The sequence below is a fragment of the Cavia porcellus genome, unplaced genomic scaffold (genome assembly GCF_034190915.1).
Source record: "Cavia porcellus strain 051 isolate PalLab524CR breed Dunkin Hartley unplaced genomic scaffold, mCavPor4.1 scaffold_2, whole genome shotgun sequence".
NCBI lineage: Eukaryota > Metazoa > Chordata > Mammalia > Rodentia > Caviidae > Cavia > Cavia porcellus.
The window spans coordinates 46314574-46337451 of record NW_026947485.1 but is presented as its reverse complement, the minus strand read 5'-3'; the positions used below and the strand labels follow the sequence as shown (position 1 = coordinate 46337451).

General features: G+C 36.9%; 1 long non-coding RNA gene across 1 annotated transcript; it reads right to left on the bottom strand.

Annotated features, from left to right (window-relative positions):
- Positions 1-5966: 5966 nt before the first annotated feature.
- On the bottom strand, positions 5967-22239 carry LOC134472690 (uncharacterized). Its single transcript, XR_010042621.1, has 3 exons — positions 22171-22239; positions 17434-17539; positions 5967-9641 (listed from the first exon to the last, which is right to left on the bottom strand). It is a non-coding gene; the product is annotated as an uncharacterized LOC134472690 (long non-coding RNA).
- Between the last annotated feature and the right edge of the window lie 639 nt (positions 22240-22878).

The window sequence follows — 22878 nt, the reverse complement described above, 5'->3', positions numbered from 1 at the left end:
ATTAAATCATTACTGGCTATTGCAATGTCTTGTTTTCTTCAAAGGAGCTGTTCATACCATCACAGACAATAAAATCAAACAACCCAGAATAAAACCATTCCAATTAATGAATGAAAATATTATAAGGCTTCAAAGCAATATAATGGAGAATGATTACCATATACTTTTATGTATTCTTACCATTTCTTACACTAGAGAGACTATACAGTATTTATACATGTGAGTTGGATTTGTTTCACTTATGAGTATGATCTCAAGCTGCGTCCATTTATTTATAAATATCTCAATGTGATCATTCTTTATAGCTGAGTAGTACTCCATTGTATAAAAATACCACAACTTTTTTATCCATTCCTCAGTTGATGGACACTTAGGTTGTTACCAAGATCTGAATATTACAAATTGTGCTGCTATAAACATAGGTGCACACATTTCACTGTGGTATGATGTTTTCAGTTCTTCTTGGAATATGCCTAGAAGTGGAATAGCTGGATCAAATGGGACTTCCAATCCCAGCTTTTTGAGAAATCTCCAGACTGACCTCCACAATGGTTGCACCAGTCTACACTCCCACCAACAGTGCAGGAGAGTTCCTTTTTCCCCACAGCCTCTCCAGCATTTGTTGTTGGTAGTTTTCTTGATCCTGGCCATTCTTTCTGGAGTGAGATGAAATCTCACTGTGCTTTTAATTTGCATTTCTCTAATGACTAATGATGATGAACATTCTTTCGTGTATTTATTTTCCATTTGTATTTCTTCATCTCATCTCAGATGCCTATTTCTGCTTTGGATCTTTGAATTTTGGGGGTCTCATTTTTAAAAATTCTTTATAAGTTTTAGACAGAATTCCTTTGTCTGAGGGATAGTGCACTAAGATTTTTTTCCCAGTTTGTGGGTTTTCTTTTCACTATGCTGGAGATTTCTTTTGATGTGCAGAAATTTTTTAATAAGATGTGATTTCAGTTATTGATTCTGGGAAGTATTTCCCGTGCAGTTTGATTTCTGTTCATGAATTCTCTACCTACCTCTATGTCTTCAAGGTTTTTACCCAATTTGTCTTCCAACAGATTTAGTGTTTCTGTTTTAATATTCAGATCTTTAATCTGTTTAGATTTTAATTTAGTACACGGTGATAGGCATGGGTCTAGTTTTAGTTTTTGGCATATGGAGAGTCAGTTTTTCCAGCACCATTTATTAAAGAGACTGTCGTTCTTTCAGTGAACATGTTTGGCCCCTTTATCAAAAATAAGGTGGTTGAGTGTGTTTTTAGTTGTGGTTGTATCTTCTAATTTATTCCATTGATCTTCAGATCTGTTTTTATTCCAGTACCATGTTGATTTTACTACGGTTGCTTTGTAGTATAACTTCAAGTCAGGGATTGTGATACCTCCTGCCTTGCCTTTGCTGCTTAGAATTGTCTTTGCTATTCTAGGTCTTTTCTGGTTCCAGATGAATTTTAAGAATGATTTCTCTAGATCTATGTGGTACATTGATGGTATTTTTATTAGGATTGCATTGAATCTGTATAACACTTTTGGGAGAACAGCCATTTTCACAATATTTATTCTTCCTATGCATGAGCAAGGGATGTCTTTCCATTTTGTGAGATCCTCTTCGATTTCTTTTTACAGAGTATTATAATTTTCCCTGTATAGATCTTTCACTCCTTTCATGAGATTAATTCCTAAGTATTTCATTTTTTTGGATGCTAGTGTGAAGTGTGAAGGGTGTGGTTTCTCTTATTTCTGTCTCGATGATTTTGTTATTAGTGTATAGGAATGCTATTGATTTCTGAGTATTGATTTTGTATCCAGCTACATTGCTGAATTTATTTACTATATCTAGGAGACTTTCAGTGTAATTTTGGGGGTCTTCTATGTAGAGTATCATGTCATCCTCAAATAATGATAATTTAACTTCCTCTTTTCTTGGCCCAAGCAGGCCTGAAACCTGCAGGGGCAGTCAGTGTGGCAGGAAGCTGGGAGGTTTCTTTACCACTGGGAGCGATGATCTTAGACACTCACCTCCGGCTGCCCAGTTCTTTGGTCATAGTTTTGAAGGTCCTGGTTTATCATCCACTAGCCCTGTTGCTTTGGGGCTGTAGTGAGGAGTGTGTGGCAAGGAAAGAGGAACAAAAGGGAGAGGAGAGGGAGAGGCTGGCGTCCTGCCATCCTCTCTGACGTCATGCTGCCAGTGGTCTAAGGACTGAACCAGGCCTCTTAAGGATCCAGCGCTTCCAAATAGTGTCACCCTGGGATACTACGTCTTTCGTGTGGGCTTTTGGAGGATACTCTAGGTTCAAACTGTAGCATTCACTGTAAGAAGTAAGAATTATGTCATATTGATAGCGAAAGGCTGTTGCATTATTGATTCAGGAAAAAAGATCTTCATGAAAACTGATTTTTGTATAGGTTTATGCATCTGCAAATGAGTATTTTGTGAGCACATAGGTCCTGTTTTGGGCCAGTTGCTCTCCACTATCTCTTCATGATACTTCATTTAGACCACTTTAGGATTGCCTAGTAGTCATGATCCCTGCTTACGTTTTCTTCCCATGCTGAACTGCTTATGTCGCATCATATTTATGTCATTTTCCTGTGAGGAACCTTCATTTCTGCTTATGCCACCCAACCAGATTCACCCAGTCTTTTCTCTTCCTGTCTGTGAGTCCACTTTTGTCCTGTTTTCTACACAAGATATGCTCCTTCCTATTCTGATTCATTTGTTTCCACAAACTAGAGAACTTTAATGACTTTCTTCCTGTTCTTCTGATTTCATACACACATTTCAAATCCTCTCTCCCATCTTCATAAACTAATGATCCAGTTCTTTTTCTCATAGTAGTTAAATAAAGCACTTAAATCTTCAAAACTGCTTCTTCTGTATTAGTTTTTTATCCTTAGCTGTGTTATAATCCCAATAATAGAAAGGACAATGTCACATATTCCTATATTTTCTTCTTAAGAGCAGACATACAGCATTAATAAATAGAATATATTTAGTTAATAGCTTCAGCACAGTTTAGAGGAAGAAGGTGGCTTAGATTGGTGAGCAGCTGTGCTCCATGAGATCCATCATCCAGGGACTTGGACTCCTGGTCATTTGCTCTGCTGTCCTCCAGGCTTCCTCAGTTCTGCTTGTTCCACATTATAGAGTAAGGGAACAAAACAGAAAGACAGAGAGACAGTACTTTTCTTGAAGCAAGTGGAACACATTGCAGCTCTTCAGATCCAACTAAGCACACTGTCACTTCATCATGCCCATTTGCACAGGGGTCTGATGATCTGTAGCTGAATGGAAATGTGCCAGACAAAATTTTATTTTCTAAAGTAGGAAGAATGATTCTGTAGACCATAATGCACTCAAATTATTTAAAGTCAACAAATACTATACAAAAGCACTTGACTCCTTCTTCTTTCTTTTCTTTTGTTTTCTTTTCTTTTTGAGGCTGTCAATTCTTGAACTTTTATTTTTTCCCCAATCAGATTTTATTGGTATATTTTAGGTGCATAAAATGATCATGTTCATCGTAGAGCATTAGTACCTGTACATGATATAATTTGTTTCTTTTTTCCCATTCCTCTTCCTTCCTTCAACCCTTCCTCCCCCCCCATTATAAAAGCTTTGTTTCCATTTTTTCCTGATTTTCTCATTTTTTTACTTTTGCCTTCTTTCCTCCCCTACCATTTGAACTTTGTTTTTCTATTTTCAATGTGGTTTTATGTATCAGAAAAAAATCTGAATGTTTTTGCTCAGAGGTTGATTTCATTTGAGGAAGAAATTGTTTCCAAAGAAAGAAAAAGAAAATTATTCATCCAACTAAGCATGTAAACATGATAAAATCACCAACATTTACATACTGAAATGCTGAAATAGATAATTATAAAATTTCAGTAAAAAAGTTTTATTTACGTTAGTAATTATTCAAGGTGTTAAAAAGCAGGAACAATAGTAGCTTAATAAAACAAAGAGATTTTCCCTATTAATTACACCAATTTACAAAACTAGCACACATATTAAAGATCTTGAATACTTTAGGTTTTACAAAAAAAAATTCCCAAAACCCAAACCCAAACCCCAAACCTAACTATCATGGATTAAAATATAAAGTAGGAAACTTTTAATAAGAAAGGGTTCTTTTGCAAGACACGGTTCTTTTATTTATTAAATGTAATTAATTCTGAACTATTATTGTCACTGCTTGAGAAGAAGTAAAACCTTGCCAAACTGTGGGTAGACCTATATTTTCCCCAACCTACACTCTTTATTTTTGTCCCTTAGGAACTGCTAGTTACTCTACATTTATGAAACTACCGAATTTTATCTCCATCAAATTTCATCATTTTCTGTTGGAATGACAGGGAATGTTATTATAGACTGAATGGTTCTGTCCTGTGCCTAAATTCACACTTTCAGTGTGATGGGGTTTGGAAGCCGGCTATCTGGAAGGTACTGTAATTAGGTTTGAAAGAAGGCTTATTGGCAGAAGTCTCCCTGATGGGGTTAGATCCCTCAGAAGAGAAAACAGAGCGCACATCAAGAAAGAGATCAAGAAAGAGCCCATCTTCAAGTCAGGAAGAGAACCAAAAGTTCCTGGTGCTTTGATCTTGGACCTTCCAGCCTATGAAGAATAAATTATGGGTTTTTTCCTCACCTAGTCTATAGTATTGTGTTGTGGCTATGTCAGGGTTTGTATCTTGAGAAACCCTTGGTACTCATGGAGCAGAACATTTCAGAGGTAGGGCCTACTTGGAAGTCTTCAAGCCCCTGGAGATATATCTTTGAAACGCTTCATATGACACAGCCCCTTTCTCTTATGATGTTCTTGCATTTTCTGGTTGTGAGCTGAGTGGTTTTGCCTCACTATGGCTCTTGACATGATATGGCACCACAGGCCCAAGGCAATAGGACCTGAACCAAGGCACTGAACCTGTCGAGCTGTGAGCTAAAGTAAACCTTTTCTCTTTGAAAATTGATTAGGGGGCTGGGGATTTAGCTCAGCGGCACAACCCCTGCCTTGCAAGTGTGTAGTCATGAGTTCGATCCCTGGTACTGATAAAAAAAGAAAAAGACAAAAAAAAAAAAAAAATAGTTTAGAAAATTGATTATCTCAGGCATTTGGTTCAGTGCCAGAAAGCTTGAATATCACAGGCTACCTGAGCTGACTAAAGTAATTTAAAATCATATCCAATGACACAGAAAAAACAACTTCAAAGAAGAAAGGAACAACAAGTTAGTAGTCCAAACTGCAGCAATTGTGAGGGTTAAAAGGCAATCTGGCTATAAGCAGGAACATAAGTGTTATAGAAAGAAACAGAGCATTAGAATTGTATGTTCAATGTTCAGAGAGTGATTTTTTTTTTCCTACCAAATGGGAACCTGCTAAAATTTAACCTCATGCATCAATATGGTAGAGAACATTACTCAGAAAAGGGAGCAAACATGTAGGAAGGAAAGCACTCATAAAACAAGACAAAGCCTTGGGGTGAGCCAAGAGAAATCATTAGACACTTCAAAGTCATTTTCTAGTTCTGTAACCTAGGGATGTTACTAACCTCTGTAACCCGCAGCTTTAATCTCAGTGAAATAGAGATAAGATTCCTTATCACAGAGTGCAAGATTAACTGACCTTTGTGTTTAGAGTGGGAAACCTGTATTTTTTTTTTGGTCAAAATCTTTCTTCATAATCCTGAATCTCACCGAGAAACACATGGGGATGGGGGTCATTCTGTGAGAGTTGTTACTGCTGAAATCTTGTGAGCCAACCTGTTTCCTGTCCTTTCAAATACAGTTTTTCCTTTGATTCTGCTAGTAACACAAACTTCTTGAAAAAGCCCATCATGACATTGTTGATTAGAAACCTATCATATAGAATATAAGCTGATTGACAGGTACCAAATTCTTAAAAATCACATGTCTAATTAATCAGAATGTTTTATTTCAGAGTAGGAAAATTCAAACAATTTTAATCACCGAATATTGTTTCAACAGGATTTTTTCCCTCATCTATTGTAAGATGCTACAGTCTTTTCAGAAAATAAGATGGATATAGAAGAAAGAAAGAAATTTTTTTTAATTTAAGGATAAAAAGGAAAAAAAAAACAAAAAAGGGTACAAGTAATACAAAATTTAAAAAATAAGCAGTAAGAAATCACTAGTTAATAGATTACATATTCTCATCTTAGAAATAGTTGTTCAAGTTACAAAATTGAAGCATATAAAGTGGACTTTCAAACAGTGAGAGTGCAAACAGTTTTGTTCAATGATCCAAAACACACTCAGTAATATGGTTATCTATCTTATACACTTAAACATGTATGCAGTTATAACCTTTAGAGCACTTTCTTTTCTTTTGTACAATGACAATTACACATTTTGAGTTTTATTACTCCCACAGTTCTTATTACTTTTTTTGAAGAGAGTAAAACCAAATGCGACATATCAGAACAGAGTCAGTCAAATCAAAAGGATGGACATAATAGATAATGTAAAAACAAAATATAAGGTGATCAACAATGATTACCATATTGCCTCTTGCTATTTTAAGAAGAATTGGCAGTTATAATAAAATTGAACTAAACAGTAAAGAATAAAACCAAAGCATTGGAGACATTACGGGATTTTAAAAGAAAATAATAGTCAACCAGAATGGGCGTCATAATGATTCTTATTGTTTTCACAGTTATGCCTATACTTTCCAACTTGGTACTATCAAGCAAAGCAGAATAGAGAAAATCAGTCAAAACAAGATGGTCAGGGCAATACAGGATTTCAAATGAAGTTAATAGGAAATCGAAGTAGGTTACTATAATGTATCCTGCTATTTTTTATTTATTTTTCCCTTAACTAAAAAAGTAAATAATTTTAAAAAGGGGGATTGAGATAAAAGAGAGCATAACAACAGAACAGCGCAGGTCAAATCATAACCATTTAAGCAAAATAGTGTTTCACCACAAGATATCCTGACATAAAAATAGTTACCATAGTGTCTCTTTCCTTGAAATCTTTGAGTATAACTTCTTATACTGTAGCACCAAACATATCAAGACACTATAAAACCATTTAAGAGAATGACATTATTACAGGGTATTCAGAACCAATTAACAGAAGATGAACAATGGTTTCTACATAAACTCCTTGTCTATAAAAGTTTTTGCTTATATTATCATATATAATAAAATCCAATAACCTCTTAAGACCAATGGAGACAAAAGTATACACGTTTGATGAGACTTCAAAACAAGAGGATACTAAATCAGCACTAGCTATTATGATGTTTTGTTTTCTCCAAAATTGCTGTTCCTACCTTCTGATCTTCTCTGCCTCATTTCTGTTGAGCTGTTTTTCTGTCATTTGTTGTCAGTTTGTCTTCTTCATTTTGTTTTCTGCTCCATTCATTGTGGCCTCTCTGCCACTCTTTCTAGAATCTTGGTGTTTTCCTTTTTTAGACTATCCTGCAGTATTCTCTGTAGAGTTGAATTAGTGGTTGCAAATTCCCCTAGTTCCTCTTTATCCTGGAAGCACCTTGTTTTTCCATCAATTTCTAGCGACAGTTGTGCAGGATATATCAATCTTGGCTGGAGGTTATTATCTTTCAAAGCTTGAATTATTTCCCCCCCCCCATGCTTTTCATGATTTGATGGCTTGTGCCGAGAAGTCTGCTGTAATTCTGATGGGTGTTCCATTGTAAGTGATCTGTTTCTTGTCTCTGACGGCTTTTAATATTCTGTTATTATATTGGATTTCTGGAATTTTGATTATTATATGCCTGGGTATAGCTCTATTTGGGTTGGAGGTGGCTGGAGTCCTGACGCCTCATATATCTGAGTATCTTTACCATTTACCAAATTAGGGAAATTCTCTTGGATTATTTCTGTGAAAAGCTTTTGTAGTCCATTTGTTTGTGTCCCTACTTCTTCTCTTATGTTCTTAATTCTTAAGTTATAGATCCTCTTATCATCTTCTAGTTTTTGTATTGTTGCTGTTTGGTTTTTTTTTTTTTGTTGTTGTTGTTATTTTTAAGAAGTTTTTCATTTCATGCTCCCATATTACAAATCTGCCCTCCAGTTCAGATAATCTGTCCTTAGTTTCTTTCAAGCTGTTATGCCAGTTTTCGATAGAGTTTTTAATTTCCTGGTAATCTCTTTGAACCTGCTTTATGTATTCTATGTTTTCTCTATCTTCTCCATCAAACAATTCTCCCCTTTTTTTCTGTTCTTCCGTTCCACCATCTGTTTTTTCTTGGGCAATGCTTAGCATTTCTCTAACTATTCTGCTTATGTCTTGCTTCAGGTCATTAATAACTTCATTCCTGAACTCGTCTATGAGGCTCTGGAGATAGCGTTTTATGTCTATTGGTGCCATGTCTGCTATTGCATGTTTCTCAGGATTGGGGCCTGAGGACCGTTTCTTGTTGCTCCCTCTTCCCATATTCTTTGTTTCTTATAGTTAAACATGTATAGGAGGCCCAGCTTCCTTCCCTGTTGGTCACAGTCTGTTTGAATTGCGCTGGCTAGGTGTTCCCACCCACCGCAGTGGCAGCAGGGAGACACAGACCTGGGCAGTCTATGCCAGGCCTGCCCCTCCAGGTCAACCTATGAAGGCTTCACCACTAGGGTGCACCTCCAGGCGCTGGGACCTGAGTTGGGCTAGCCTATTGGGTCTCAGCCAGCGGCGTCTCGTAGGCCAGGCACTCCCCACCAATCCCACTTGAGAGGGGGATATGTGACTGAAGTCACTGCAGCATCTTGTTCTGGGAAGTCTGCCCGGTCTGAGTATGTCCTCTGTTGAAGCCTCCTTCTCTATGGAAGGGTCCTGATCTGCTCACTCACTGCTGGTTGATGCAGGGCACCCAGCCAGTCCCACTCCCAACTCCTTTCAATGCTTCCCACTCTCCAAGCTTTTGCACCTCTCTCCCTGCTGTGCCGACTGGGACGCAACAGCGGCTGCAGGTAATTCAAATCGAAGTTTCCAGTGGCACGGGTCTGGCTTCCGTGCTGAGTCCTTATCTGTACCTGCTGTATCACCGGGATTGCATTTCCAGATGGTTTCTCTTAATTTAGTTCATTCCTGGGTCAGCAAAGAATATCCCCTCTTGCCTGGGACTTCCTGCCCAGCACCATTCCTAGATTTCAAGTGCAGTTTCTCAGAGAGCCTCAGAGGCTGCTGCTATCCATCTGCCATGTTCTTCTGGACCCGACCCAAGAAGGATTATTTCTTATAGTTTGGAGATTTCAGTTCATACTCATTTGGCTACAAGGCAAAATTGCATGGAGGACTGGCAGTGGTTCACGGCTGCTCCATTGCGATGCTTAAGGGTGTCTGAGGATCCTTTGCAGCTCTCAGTAAGAAATCACAGAAACTAGAGGTGTACTCAACTCCAGGATCTCAGCACCAGCTGGGTGTTTTCTGGGCTGAAGCAGCTTCTTCACATGGCTTGCCCTGGGCGCTCTTTGTTCTTGGGATGGTCATGCTCCAGCCTTGCACATGTGGTCAATTTCCAGTTTCAGTGGCTCCCAACACAGTAGGAAGAGGGGAGGGGATGTCAGAAGGTCCTGTTGGCTTTACTTTCTTTCTTTTTAGCTCACAGTTTGTGGAGGTTTCAGTCTACAATCAGCTGGCTCCAAAGCAGGGTGACATAACTAAAAGGCAAAAGTTCAAGGTGACAGAAGATAGCAAAAGCAGAAAGAGCAGAAGGCGAGCAGGATCAAGAAAGAAAATTAGATTGGGACTAGTTGATATAAATTCCAGATTTGGATATTCTATTAGCTCATTTTATTACTTTGGAAATTACCCAGACTCTCTTTTTAAAAATTTTGAACTGAATGATCTCTAAAGTCCATTTTAATTTTAAGTTAGGCCACTTGCATATTTAACATTATTTAATTTATTCTCATGTGTAACACTGAAAATCTACCCTTCACCATCTTATTCCTTTATTGCTCATCTTTCAAAACTGTCTTCCATTGGCTTGCTGGATAGTTTAAAAATAAAAAGCATGCTCTTACCTAAGGGATTTGTAATTATTTTCTATAGAATGCTTAGAGACTATTGTCTAGGTTTGCTCAAATCATCTAAAAGCCTTTCCTTGTACGTCTATGAAATAAAATGGTAGCTAGCTTGTTACTATTCACTGTGATACATGCTCCCTCCATTACACACATACACACAAATGCACACACAAGCATGCATGCACAGAAGATAATCATGCCAAGAATTTGATTTTAAGTACATGACCATACAAATCGTATGAATTCTCTATGCCATCTGGTAGTCTCATTCTTCTGTTTTCTCTCCTATCTCTTCTAAACTTCTTACTAGGGATAATGAAATCAAGATTTTATTCAAACTAATTGGAAACTAACAGTTAATAATTTCATCAGTTTCTCCACCAGAAAATCTCTCTTCCTACTGGGAATTGAACTGAATTTCTCCATGTTCTCTCCTGTTAAGCTGAGAGCAGCATTCAGCTTCTTCTTAAAGGCTTATACCAGCTCTTGAGTTCTGAGTCTCTTCTTTTGCCATCTCAAGAACTTTGATTTTTCAATTGTTTCATCCCCCTCTATCACAAATCTCTTATTCTAACCAGCATGTACTCATTCTCTGATGATTGTACATAGTAACTGCAAAAATAAAGACTCTTACCTTTTACTCACAAATACCATGCTCCTTTCTGCTATGTATTTTGGCTATCACTGCAAAATTCTCTGGGAAGTTGTTCCTTCATGCTGTTTCCCTTTCCTTACCATCCAAGCATTCTCCAAATTTGTGTGGCTTCTGTCCCCACTTACTCTTCCCCTTCATGTGGAAATCTCCAGGTTGATAAATTCAGTGGTCCTCTCCCTATTCTGATTGGAGTGACCTATTTTTTTGCATTGAGCATGACTGAGTTCTTCCTTCTTTTCTTGTCTTTTTGCTGCTAAGATATTCTTTCTTTTCATCTTTTCTCTTGCCCATGACTGGATCTTCTCTGTCTCCTTTGATAGCTCCTTCTTATCTACTCGATCTTTAAACATTCAAGATTTGAATCTCAAGAATTTCTTTTCTAAGTATATAATACACTTGAGTGATCTTACCAAATCTTTTGACTTTAAAACAATCCAAATATAGACATTTATATATTTCAGCTTTTCATTACTGTAACAAAATACCTGCTTAAAGGAGGAAAGATTTATTTTGCCTCACAGTTTCAGAGATGTCAGCATATGGTCTCTTTGCACCATTGTTTTGAACTTGTAGCAAGACAGAACTTTATGGTGGAAAGTGTATGATGGAGTAAAGCTGCTGACCTCAATGGAGACGGAGAAGGTAGAAAAGGCTGAGGTACCAATGTCCTCCTCAGGTGCACACACCCACTCAGCCCACTTCCTGCCCATTAAGCCTAATTTCTTATATGTTCCGTTACCTCCTCACAGCACCACTGCCTGCTGACCATGACTTCATGTCTAGTCCCAGCCCCACTTTGGGGGAGTACATCCAAACCATAACACCATCCTTATGGGGTTAGAATATAATCATAATTACATGCAAGATGAATGGAATAGAAATGCTGAATTGCAGATTATCCAAATATGTTGCTACTTAAGTCTATGAAGAAGAAGCACTCCCAGAATAATAAAGGGTAGAAATGTATTGCATCTTCAAGGAAGAGAGAGAGAGAGAGAGAGAGAGAGAGAGAGAGAGAGAGAGAGAGAGACTGTTTTATAAACAAAAAAAGTCAACAGAGACTGTGTCTTAAGTGACAAAAGTCAACAGACAACTTCAATGAAACAAGGAAACAAATTACTAAGACTTTCCCAAGATCAAGGAGAATAGGAAAAGTTAAGCCCACTATGCTAGACCAAACAGCTCACTGACAAAAGAAAAATAATAGATATCATCAAGGCAAGTGCTAAGAAATCTTAAGGCAAACAATAACAGCAATTATCATAATACTTAGTAAATAAAATATTCAATAAATTCTGTTGAATACCAATCAGACTTTGTTTAGTGTTTACCTGTATCTTCTTTAATCCTGTGATATTTTTAACTTTGCCCTCAACTCTTACCATATAGAGAATTTGAGTTCAATCTAGTAAATGATACCTGGGGTCAAATTGACAAGGATGAGCATCTTGGACACTAAATTTTATCTTAAAATCAGAATAATGAGCACAAGATAGGCCTTTGGAAATAGTCAAGATCTAATGAATAAAGGCCAATAACTAATTCAAATTCGAAAGGACAAAGGCAGGATTATATTAATACTGCTGAGCCAAGAGGCAGACAGGACCTAGATCAGTACCGTGGAATTCAGAACACTTGTGAAGATCAGTGACTGACTTAATCATTCTACACTATAAATACAGATCAAAACATTACATTGCACAACATAACTGCATAGTATATACAATTATTGTCAATTTAAAATAAAGAAAAAATAAATCTTCGTGGAAATCCTAGTGGAACTTTACTCTTTATCATTAATTCATGGTGTGTGAGTGTATTCATCTAGTTTTAAAAACTAACAAAGCACAGAGTAAAATTTGCTTGTGAGCCTTTATCTAAGAAACAGGGATGGTTATTAGGTTTCTGGTTTTGAGATTTCATTCAGCTCTGTTATTTATTTGTTGATCTTTTGTCCAGTTAGTCTGTCTATTTTTGTGATAGTGGGGTATTGATGTCCCCCATTATAATTGTATTAGTGCTTATCTGATACTTCATTTCCATTAGTGTTTGTTTTATGTAATTGGTGTTTGGTACACATATTTTATGATTGTTATTGCTTCTTCCTGGATTGTTCTCTTAACAAGTATGTACTGACCATCTTTGTCTGCTTGGTGAGTCTCAGTTTGAAATCCACTTTGCAAACAGAATGACTATCCCTGCTTATCTTGTGGAGTATTGTGTTCCTTCTTTTGAGCTTCAGTCTATGAATTTCTTTTTGAGTTAAATGTCTTTCTTGTATGCAGAATACTGATGGATCTTGTTTCTTATTTCTAGTGTTCTAATTTGTTTATTTTAATTGGTGAATTGAGACCACTCACATTGATGGTTATTACTGCAGGTATTGACTTATTCTTGTCATTATATTGTTTTCCTGTTTTTGATTTTCTTTCTTTCCCTTCTATTTAATTATTTGCTTTGCCTGCAAATTTATTCTCTTGGGATTCTTAGAATTGTTACCTTATTTTCTTTTTGTAGAAGAGTCTTCAGGAATTTTTGGAGTGATAGTTTAGTGGTTATGAATTTCTCTAGGTGTTCTTTATTTTGAAAGATAACTTGGTGAAGTACATCAATCTGGGTTGGAGGTTGTTTTCTTTTAGATTGAAATACTTTGGTCTAAGCTCTTTGACTTAAAGGCTTGTGTTAAAAGTCTGCTGTAGTTCTGATGGTTTTCCTTTCTAGGTGCTTTGTTTCTATTCTCTAACAGCTTTTAATATTCTGTTCTTGTGTTAAATTTTTAAAATATTGACTATTATATGCCTTGGTGTAGTGGCTTTTTTTTTTTTTTTCTGATCATGGTTATCTGAAGTTCTGTATGTCTCATTTATATTTTAGCTCTGATAGTTTGTCTTCTCATTTGTTAACACTGATGTATATACTTTCAATAGAAATTTTAATTTCCTGAATTTCTATTTGAGTCTGTTTTATGGTACCCAGTTCTTTTCCATGTTGAGCATGCATATTTTTCATGCATCCCCCCCTTTTTAAATCAGTTTCTACTCTAGATTCACTAAATATTTTCTTCATTATAGTAGTAATCTCTTTAATTATCTGTGTAATTACTTGTTTTGGTTTTATCAAGAGACATTTATGTGTTTTGTTACTTCAATTTCTGCCATTCAACTTGCCCTGGGTTTGCCTCGTGCAAGTAGGGGATATTGAATTGTGTCTTACACCCTTGTTTTCTCGTTTTTTTGTATTTTTTGTTTGCTTATTTGTTTTCTGCACTGAAACTTGTAAATCACTTATTTTAGCTAGCTTTATTATTAGTATTGAGCCCTCTTAAGATAATAAATATTTTTCAGAGATGTATTCTGGGTATCACCAATTTTGTGTTTGAGTCTTTCCTAAGATCCTGCCTCGTCTGTTTATTAAGAATGCCACGTTGTAGCCTGTCTAGCCTAGCTCCTAGTTCTTTGGTATTGGACTGCCATATTGTTTATAACCCTGGGAAAATCTAGATATTGGTATAGAAGGAAAACCAATTGATCAAAACAACTATGTCACCATGGCTAAAGTCATACAGTCAAGTAATAATAATAGAATGCATCACATATTGGACAATAAAAAACTGTGGAAACTAGTATTTGTCACCTTTAAGCCTAAGTACAAGATTTATACCAATTGAACAAAATCTGAAACAAATTGGAAAATTATACACAGTAAATATCTGCTCAATAATGGGATTTTACTTCAAGGAGAGAAAATTTTAAAGGCAGTAGAGGAAAAACAGAGAACCAAAGGAAGAAAAAGAGTTTAGTAACAAGGTCACAGGATAGAGGAAGATTACCCAGGCCTCTGGAAACTGGTGAAGATGACATGGAAGGAAGGGAAGGAGAAAACAAACAAACAACAAAAAAAGAACAAAGCAAAACAAATCAAAACAAAATACTAAAAACAATGTTCACATTCACCCAAAATCAAGCAATCTAAAATTAAAAAGAAGTAAACAAAAGTTTACAAAAGCTCAAAAATTGAAAAAAATTTCTCTGTGATTTCAAATCTGTGATTATCTTTTGGGGCCTATAGTTTTGTGGCTAAATCCAATTCAAGGAGTGAATCTGCTCTCATTGGTAGACAGGAGGCAGTTAGAGCCCATATCCATATTTAATCCCAGCAAGCTAGCTGTAGGGTTATGATGGGATGGAAATTCTGGGACTTTCAAATCTGCAGAAATTCAGGTTAAATCTGGCCTCTGATCATAGGAGTGAGGCCTGAGTCACTATTTTATAACTCTCTGGGTGTCTCTTACTGAACTGACCCCAGCTTCCTGACCATGGAGATTTTCTGTGGTCATCCTTCACTTAGACTCTGTGGCAGTTTAATGCTGGGAGCCCTGAGATGAAGCCAACCTGTGGCTGCGCTGAGTCCCAGGTTCAGTTGGCCCCTCCCTAAAATGGTGTCTGACCAGGTATTCTCTCCAGGGCTTATGAGGGACTCTCGCATTGGAGTCACTCACTAATCACTGCAGTGATGGCACGCACTGCTCTGTTCCACTGGTGCAGGCCTCCTTGAAAACACTGAGTTGCCTTCTTGCCCTGTGTCTGTGTAGATTTGATCTTCCTTTATCTTAACATGAGTCAGGAGCCAGGGAAAAGTACAGATTGCACCTTGATTTTCTGCACTGTACCCATTTCCTTAATTCTGTAGAGTCCAATTTTGCCTTCAGATTCTTCCTGGGTCCCAAGATCCACTTTCCTCCTTATTTTCTTTCTCAAGTTGTCTGGATTCTAAGTCTTGGAGAGGCTGATTTGAGGCTGCCTACTTCTCTGCCATCTTTCTAGAAGTCCCCTGTTTCTGGTCCTAAGGTTCAGGCTGAGACAAAGATCTAGACTAAAAAGGGCTTTCCAGATAGAGGAATGGTTTCATAATTTATTCAATCTTTTATATTCTCCTGCCTTTCAGAGTGAACTTTCCCTCAATCCTATGAAGGAAGCTAGGGCCTCCATCTTATATGCTGTTGGAAGGAAAGCATGCCCTTATCCCAGTCATGTGCCTTGTTTTCTTGGTTTTCTATCACTTAGAATTCCAGCTCCCTCTTTAGTTCTTAGTTCCTATTTCTATTCATGGCTCCTGTAGTGTCACCTTTGACCTGTGTCATGGCCCTCCTTTTGTTCCTGCATTCACCAAAGCATGCAAAATGAATCTGTTTTATTTAATAAATATCTGCATGGGGTGAGAATAGTAAGGCCATATCATCATAATTTGTCCCAATTTAGTGAAAAGTTTTTGGTATCTATCACCTAGATATTTTTTTCTGGGTATTGGCTATAACAGACCAATAAAAATAAAATTCTTGTTACATTTTATTTGGAGTACAGACAATAAACAATTTTAAAAGCTATACTATGGTTGCAATTCACTTCCTTGTTTGATAAATACTGCCAGTTTCCATTTAAAAATTTAGAAAAAATTGGGATGTGACTTCTTCAAATGATAGCTCATGTTTCCTATAGCCATATGTTTTTTCTGAAGCCAAAAAACAAAGAAAGGACAAAAAGGGAAAGAAAGAGGTCTTCGGATGAGCATCTCTACAACTGAGTGAACAACGCCGAGAACCTGCCTGTGCTCCAAAACTCTTGAAGCCTGACAGGATTTTGAAGAGAAAGGAATCTGTGGATGTGCTCTCTCTTGGGACAGAGTGTGCCAGGCTTTTAGTCTCCCCAAATGGGTGTGGCCTGACATTGGTAATCATTCTCCTGTCAGTACCAGCTGGAACCTTCTCTTGGGATGAAGGACTTCTCTCTCTATCTGTATGAAGTGTTTCTCTGACATATTTGTACTGGTACCTCTGACAATGATAGATAGTTTTTACTTAGTATGATGACAGCTCATTTCTCTAGTGCCCTCTCACTTCCCAGCTCATGCTTTAAGATAACGTCCTTCCTTTTAATTACCTTAGTAATTTACAGAAGTTAACTGTCTTTCCTTGTTGCCATTAGTATGAATGGCCTGTATTTTTATATACTTCATTAGAAAATGATGCATGAAAGAACTGCCTGTGACCAGAAAAAATTGTTCCCCAAACCTCTCTCTTCCACAGGTATTACCCTTCCTAAAGCCCTATAGCTCTCCTTACCAAGGCAATATTGTCATTTTTCCTTCAAGCATTTTTGGCCATCTATGTAACTTTTTCTTGTAGCTAGAGCTTCTACTTCTATTCTAGAATCCTCAATCCTTTGTCTGTCTGGACTCCCAAAAGAAAAATATTTTGAATCCTTAATTATAAAATGAATTTTATTTTATTTTTGTAGTTTTAACCATTATAATAGCAATTGAGCCCTAGGCATATGATCTCTACCTTCATATAATTGAATGAGCTAAACAAAAAAAGCCACCATGCAGGCAGCTCCTCTATAAAACAGATACAAGCTTGAGTCATCTGTTTTAATACCTATGTTTCCTTCCTGCTTCATACAAATGCATGGAACCCAAGGGAATATTGTGGTATGGGAAGGGATGGGTTTAAAATGGACGAATACAAAATTTCACAAGATTTAGAGATATCGGTCTTTTGAGGGGTGGAATATATATTTTTCAATCTATAAGAAGCTTCTAATTTGTAGCTTCTAAGTTGGAGAAGAAGCTTCTAAGAAATCTAAGTTTCTAAATTGGAGATGGCTAAGATTTCTGTTAGTGCTTTAGATACAGGGGTAGATGGAAATTTAAGAGAGGACAATTTATAGGGATTAAGAAATAACTAAATACAGATATAGAAAAGCGACCTACCTTTTTGTTTCCAGCATCCTAAGCAGCATACATTTATGGAGCCAATGCAAAGTGTATACAAATCAAATAATCCAGGTACATTTTGAGAAAGCAGTGTTGGTTGGCCCTGAAAGAGAAGTCAGGGGATTTGCTCATAAAGAGTTGAATACAAACAAATCCTATGATTGGCCTTGCAATAGAGCTGACTAGTATTTCATGAAGCATTAATGCAGCCCTTATAATAATGCAATAGTGCTGACCTCCAATATTTAACATGGGCAGGAAATGAAGCATTTTTGCACGGTAATGAAATGCACCTGTTGTCATTAGTGAACTGTTTTGTTGAATGAGTTTTTATTTAGCCATGTTATGACATAGTAAGTTTCTCCTTTTTTTTTCAAGAAGAAATCTTAATTTGGGGTGGCTGCTGTTTCTTTTTCTACTCTATACAAATGCTGTTAGAATAATAGTTGTATTTTTGCTGGGCATTATGTGCACACCTACAATCCCAGCACTCAGGAGGCTGAGGTAGGAAGATTGCCAACAGTTGGAGGCCAACCTGGGCTACATAGAAAGACTTTGCCTCAAAAAATAAATAAAGGCTTGTACATTTTAAAAATACCAAGTTATTAAATATGGGTAACCAATATGTATTAGGTATTACAATATAATTATGGGGTAAAGAATCAGAGGTGGGAACCCTAAGAAGCTTTGTCAGGGCTGATGCCATATCTTCCTTGGACAGTTCCTCTAAATTTCTCTGAGTGACAACAAACAAACAAAATCAAGAATGATTCAGAGACCTCAACAATGTTGAGGTCACAAATCCTCCAGACCTGTAAATAGGTGTCCCAGACTTAGAAACTGAGCTCAAGAAAGGAGTGTAGCACTCTAACTCTAAAATCTGTGAGAAGACTTTCAATTGTCACCTTACCAGGAAAGTCATTAAATTATCACAAGAAAGCCAAATCATCTATCGTACAGCTAATTTGCAAAGAGTTCTGCTAGATAACTTTCTATGTTTATTTTTCTATATTAATATCAAACCAGGCCCAATGCATCACCTACCCAACAGAGCAAAACATTGTATCAGAATCACGTGCTTCTCCCTTGAGAGACTGCCACTGCCAAGTCTCCCAATCATCCCTGCTTGGTACTGTGTCATCTCCTGGGCTACTTCCTGTGACAGTATGCTGTGGCAGGCAGCTCTGAGATTCTCAGTTGCTTTGCTGTTTGTATAAGGCCACAGTCTGGGGCTTCTGCCCTCAGCTTTTAAACTAAAAGGGTTGGTCTAGATGACTTGCAGGATTCTTTTAAATTCTTACCTTCTCCAAAATAGAACAAAAAGGAAAATTTTGTTTTTCAGTGAGTGTTTTTATTCATGACACACGTACACAGAATAAATAAAGAGGTAATTTGATGACTAATTTGATTATGGAAGAAAGCCAAGTAGTATAACAAGGTTCCCAAATCAATTTGGAGAGCCTAATTTTTCTAATGTTGAGCGCTATCTAAATAATTGCTAACTGCCCAACACTCTCCTTTCTGTATGCTTAGACAACACTGCTACAGTGCTTTAAAAATATTGCTACCATTACACTGTCCACCTGTAATATTCCAATGATTATCAGTGCACATGTTGGGCAAGAAGGAAGGAGAAAACTTGGAGTAGTCATGCACTGCATCGGAATGCCTAGCTCTAGAATCTGTAGTGCAATGATTTCTTCTAAGTAAAATTTAGGATTCTAGGACCAACTTTAAGCGAACCCATCCAAAATCTCATTGGTCAATGTACCTCAATTCTACAATTAGAATTACATCAGGATCTTTAAAAATACTGATGCTGGATTCTCCCCACTTTCACTAAACAATGTAACTTAATTTATATGGGATTAGACCAAGAATTTTAAAACCTCAGGGTATGCTATGTGGAACAAAGTTTAGAATTTGATCATTCAATTTATCATGCTAAATTAGTAGAGTAAGCTGATCTAATACCTTATTTTTTTGCCGTGGTTGGGCCTAAACTATGATCGAGTTCAGGGGCATTGGAATGAGATAATCCAGCCTGTTAAACTTGCACTGCCTCTTCTGGTCACTTTCTATGTGTCCTCACACTGACCACTTAAAGTTTCATAGTGAATGTAAACTTGCTGACCCATATATTGTTATGAAGAGTAGATATGCCTGGAGTTTTAGAATGGAGTCTAGTACACAGAAGTTAATATATTACAGCCATCATTATATGTTTTTAAAAATCAAAATATGTGTTTTATCCTATAAAGTAAAAAGGTATTTGAATAAGTGACTTGAGAAAGTTACTGTGGATCTTCCTTCACTTATTGTATTGAAAGTTCATAATTGTATATTTATTTTTTATTATAACATTAATTCATACAAAAGGAAAGAATGTACTTTACATACTACAGGTCTTCATCATTTTACTTTTATTTCTTTAGTTTTATAAAATGAAAATTATTTCAAGATAATCTTATTGAACAATACAGACAATTAGCATCGACTTTAATTCTCCTAACATCTTCTATAAATCATTTCAGTAGGAGATTATAAAAAGAAAATTTTATTAATTTCCTAGGTGTTACAGCAATCCAGACATTTTTCCCTGAATTTATAATGCCTTGGTTGGATCTTGATTACATATGGTTATATATACAGCTCAAGTCACATGGTAATAACACTCTGAGAATGTGCCCACTCCACTGGCAATTTTATTGCCAACTCTTCATAATAGTTCTGCCTCTAAATTCATAAACTATGGTGCAACAATACTACTCTAATATAAAATAGTAATATTATATTTTTATTTTCTTTTGATATTTTAAAAGCCAGTAAGCAAATATAAAAATGAAGTCACTCATATTTAGCCTACCTTGGACAAAAACACAGTTTGTGGGGTTGAGGACGAAGGAAGGCATAGGTGTGCTCATGAGGAAAAGGATTGGGAAGGAATTTTAGGCAACTTTTGAATCAAAGTCTATGCTGTGCCCCACAGCTCACTTACTGGGGTGTCTGGAGTTTGTCACTAGAGTGCTGAAATGCTGACACTCATCAGGTTCTTTTTTTTTTGTACCAGAGATTAAACTCACAACCTCACGCTTGCCTGGCAGGCACTTACTGAGCTAAAGCCCCAGCCCCTTAAGTTCTTTTTACTCCTAGTTAAAAAAATCTGTTGCCTCAGGCTCAGAGAAGCCTCCAAAACGTGTGCTACCATGCTATACAAATGCTATATTACCATTGTTCACGTGTGTTAAATGTGGAAAAGATGGGAAGCCCTGCTTACATTGCACTATTTTTCAGTGAATTTTATGACATTATTTATATGAATATTATGACATTAATTATAATGTTACTTGGGTAAAAACCTGGAAAATTATAATATTTGGAGACTAAAAATGAATTTTAGACCACTCAAAGAGCCACAAATTAATCTTCTTTTTGATTATGAAGTACAACAAAATTTAGAGATTGACATCCAAATTATATGAGGAATAAAAGATTCTAAATTATATTTCAATATTAAGAAACCACCAGGCATAGTGGCACATGCCTGTAATCGCAGCACTCAGGAGGTTGGGGCTGGAGGATCACCAAGAATTTGAGGCCAGGCTGGGCTACATAGTGAGTTCAGGGCTAATCTGCACTACATAGCAAGACTCTGTCTCTAAACAGTGAAACAACCTCAAGAGTTTTCTCAGCTGAGGAGGGCTATGATTATTGTAACAGTTGAATGATTCATTTAGATCAGGCAAAAAATCTCATTGCAAGATTTTGTAAGGAAAAATAATGTAATTCCACTTAAATATTTGAGAGGATTTGGTATATTCTGGATACAAATAATTTCCTATAACAAAAAAAAATTCACACTCTTTTCTTTTCTAATTTTATGTGTGCTACACTCACTTGAATGCTACTTCAATCTTAAAAATAAACTGGGAAGAAGAAATTTGTTTAGGGTAGGAACTGAAACAAGGAATGTAGAATTCCAAATCAGGGCAAGAAAAAACAAAAAAAAACAAAAAGAAGATGAAGATGAAAAATTTGATGGTTTGGGATAAATAGGAAAACAATGAGAAAATTACCCAGAAGACAGAATTTGGGTTTAAATACTAAAATTTTAAAACTGGAAAAAAATTTTAAAACTGGATGCAACCTTAGAAAGTATAAATGAGGAAACTAAGAGCCAAAAAATTGTAGATTATAGGTCAAGCAGAGAGTGAAATTATGTATTTTTCACAATGACACCTTTTACCAGACCAGTTCTTCCACCCTCAAAGCTGGTTAAATCCCTTCAAGACTAATCATGCTACTGAAATGGAATTCTAAAGGACAGTTGAAAACACCAGAGTTCCATTCTGGCAGCAGAGGGCTGACTGCCCCCAAACACTTCCTTCTTAGCACGTAACCACAGCCTCGCCCAGCCACCTTCATCTGTTTCCCTGCCCTGCCCTCATCTTTCAGAATTCATTCCCTTCTTGTATTTTTCGAGCTACAGTTTACCTTGGGATTTTGTTACCACATTTTATTATATAACATAATTCTGTGTGCCTATTAGTTGCTTATTAACTATTTGTTAAGTGTATAAACAAAAATACCACAAAGACTTGAAATCCACCCCAAACTCTGAAACAAAATAGCCAATTTTATCTATGACTTTCTTGGGGCTAGGAGAAAATTGCAGATACAAACATCTGCAGCCTGACTCCCTGGCATACCATAGAGAACTGGCCTCCAACTCACCAAACGTTCCTCTGGGTACACAAGGTCATGGTGGGTTTCCAGAGCCACTCCGGGAACAGCATCGCAGCCCTGGCTATTTGTTGATGACAACAGCTGGTAGGCCCTTTATCTTGTTTTAATTTTCTTCCCTTTTCCTTTGTTCTTTTTTCTTCTTTGTAGGTATTTTTCTTTTTTCTTCCCATAAAATTGTGTAAAAGCTATGGACTCACCACACACATCTATGTTCTTCCTGAAACCAAATTAAAATGATTGTAAAGAAAGAAAATATGCAAAGGTCAAATCAGAGAAGGAACATAAGCAGCTGAAACTTTTCAGTGAATGTTTAGCAGTGAAAAGGCATGGAGCAGTGATATCAGAGACACCTGTTTAGGAGCAGAGTGCTCATTTGTCCCAGAGACCTGCACCAAGGCCAGGGAGTGTGAATGGGGACGTTAGGGTGCTGTAGATGGGGAGTTAGCCTGAAGGTCTGGGTGGCTCCTGTCTTTGGCCTCCCTCATTCCCCAGTGCTATATGGGGCTTTATGGGTTTCTCAGCAGTTTTAGCTGTTTGTTTCCTGGCACAAGACCAAGCGCTTTTGCCCTGGAGAATCTGAATGGAGCCCTATTCTGCTAATACTCTCAGTGCTAATACTCAGTGGCCCACATCACAAGGATCAGGCTTATAATGTCATACTCCACATACATCCCAAGGAGAGATTCTCTGCCCCCA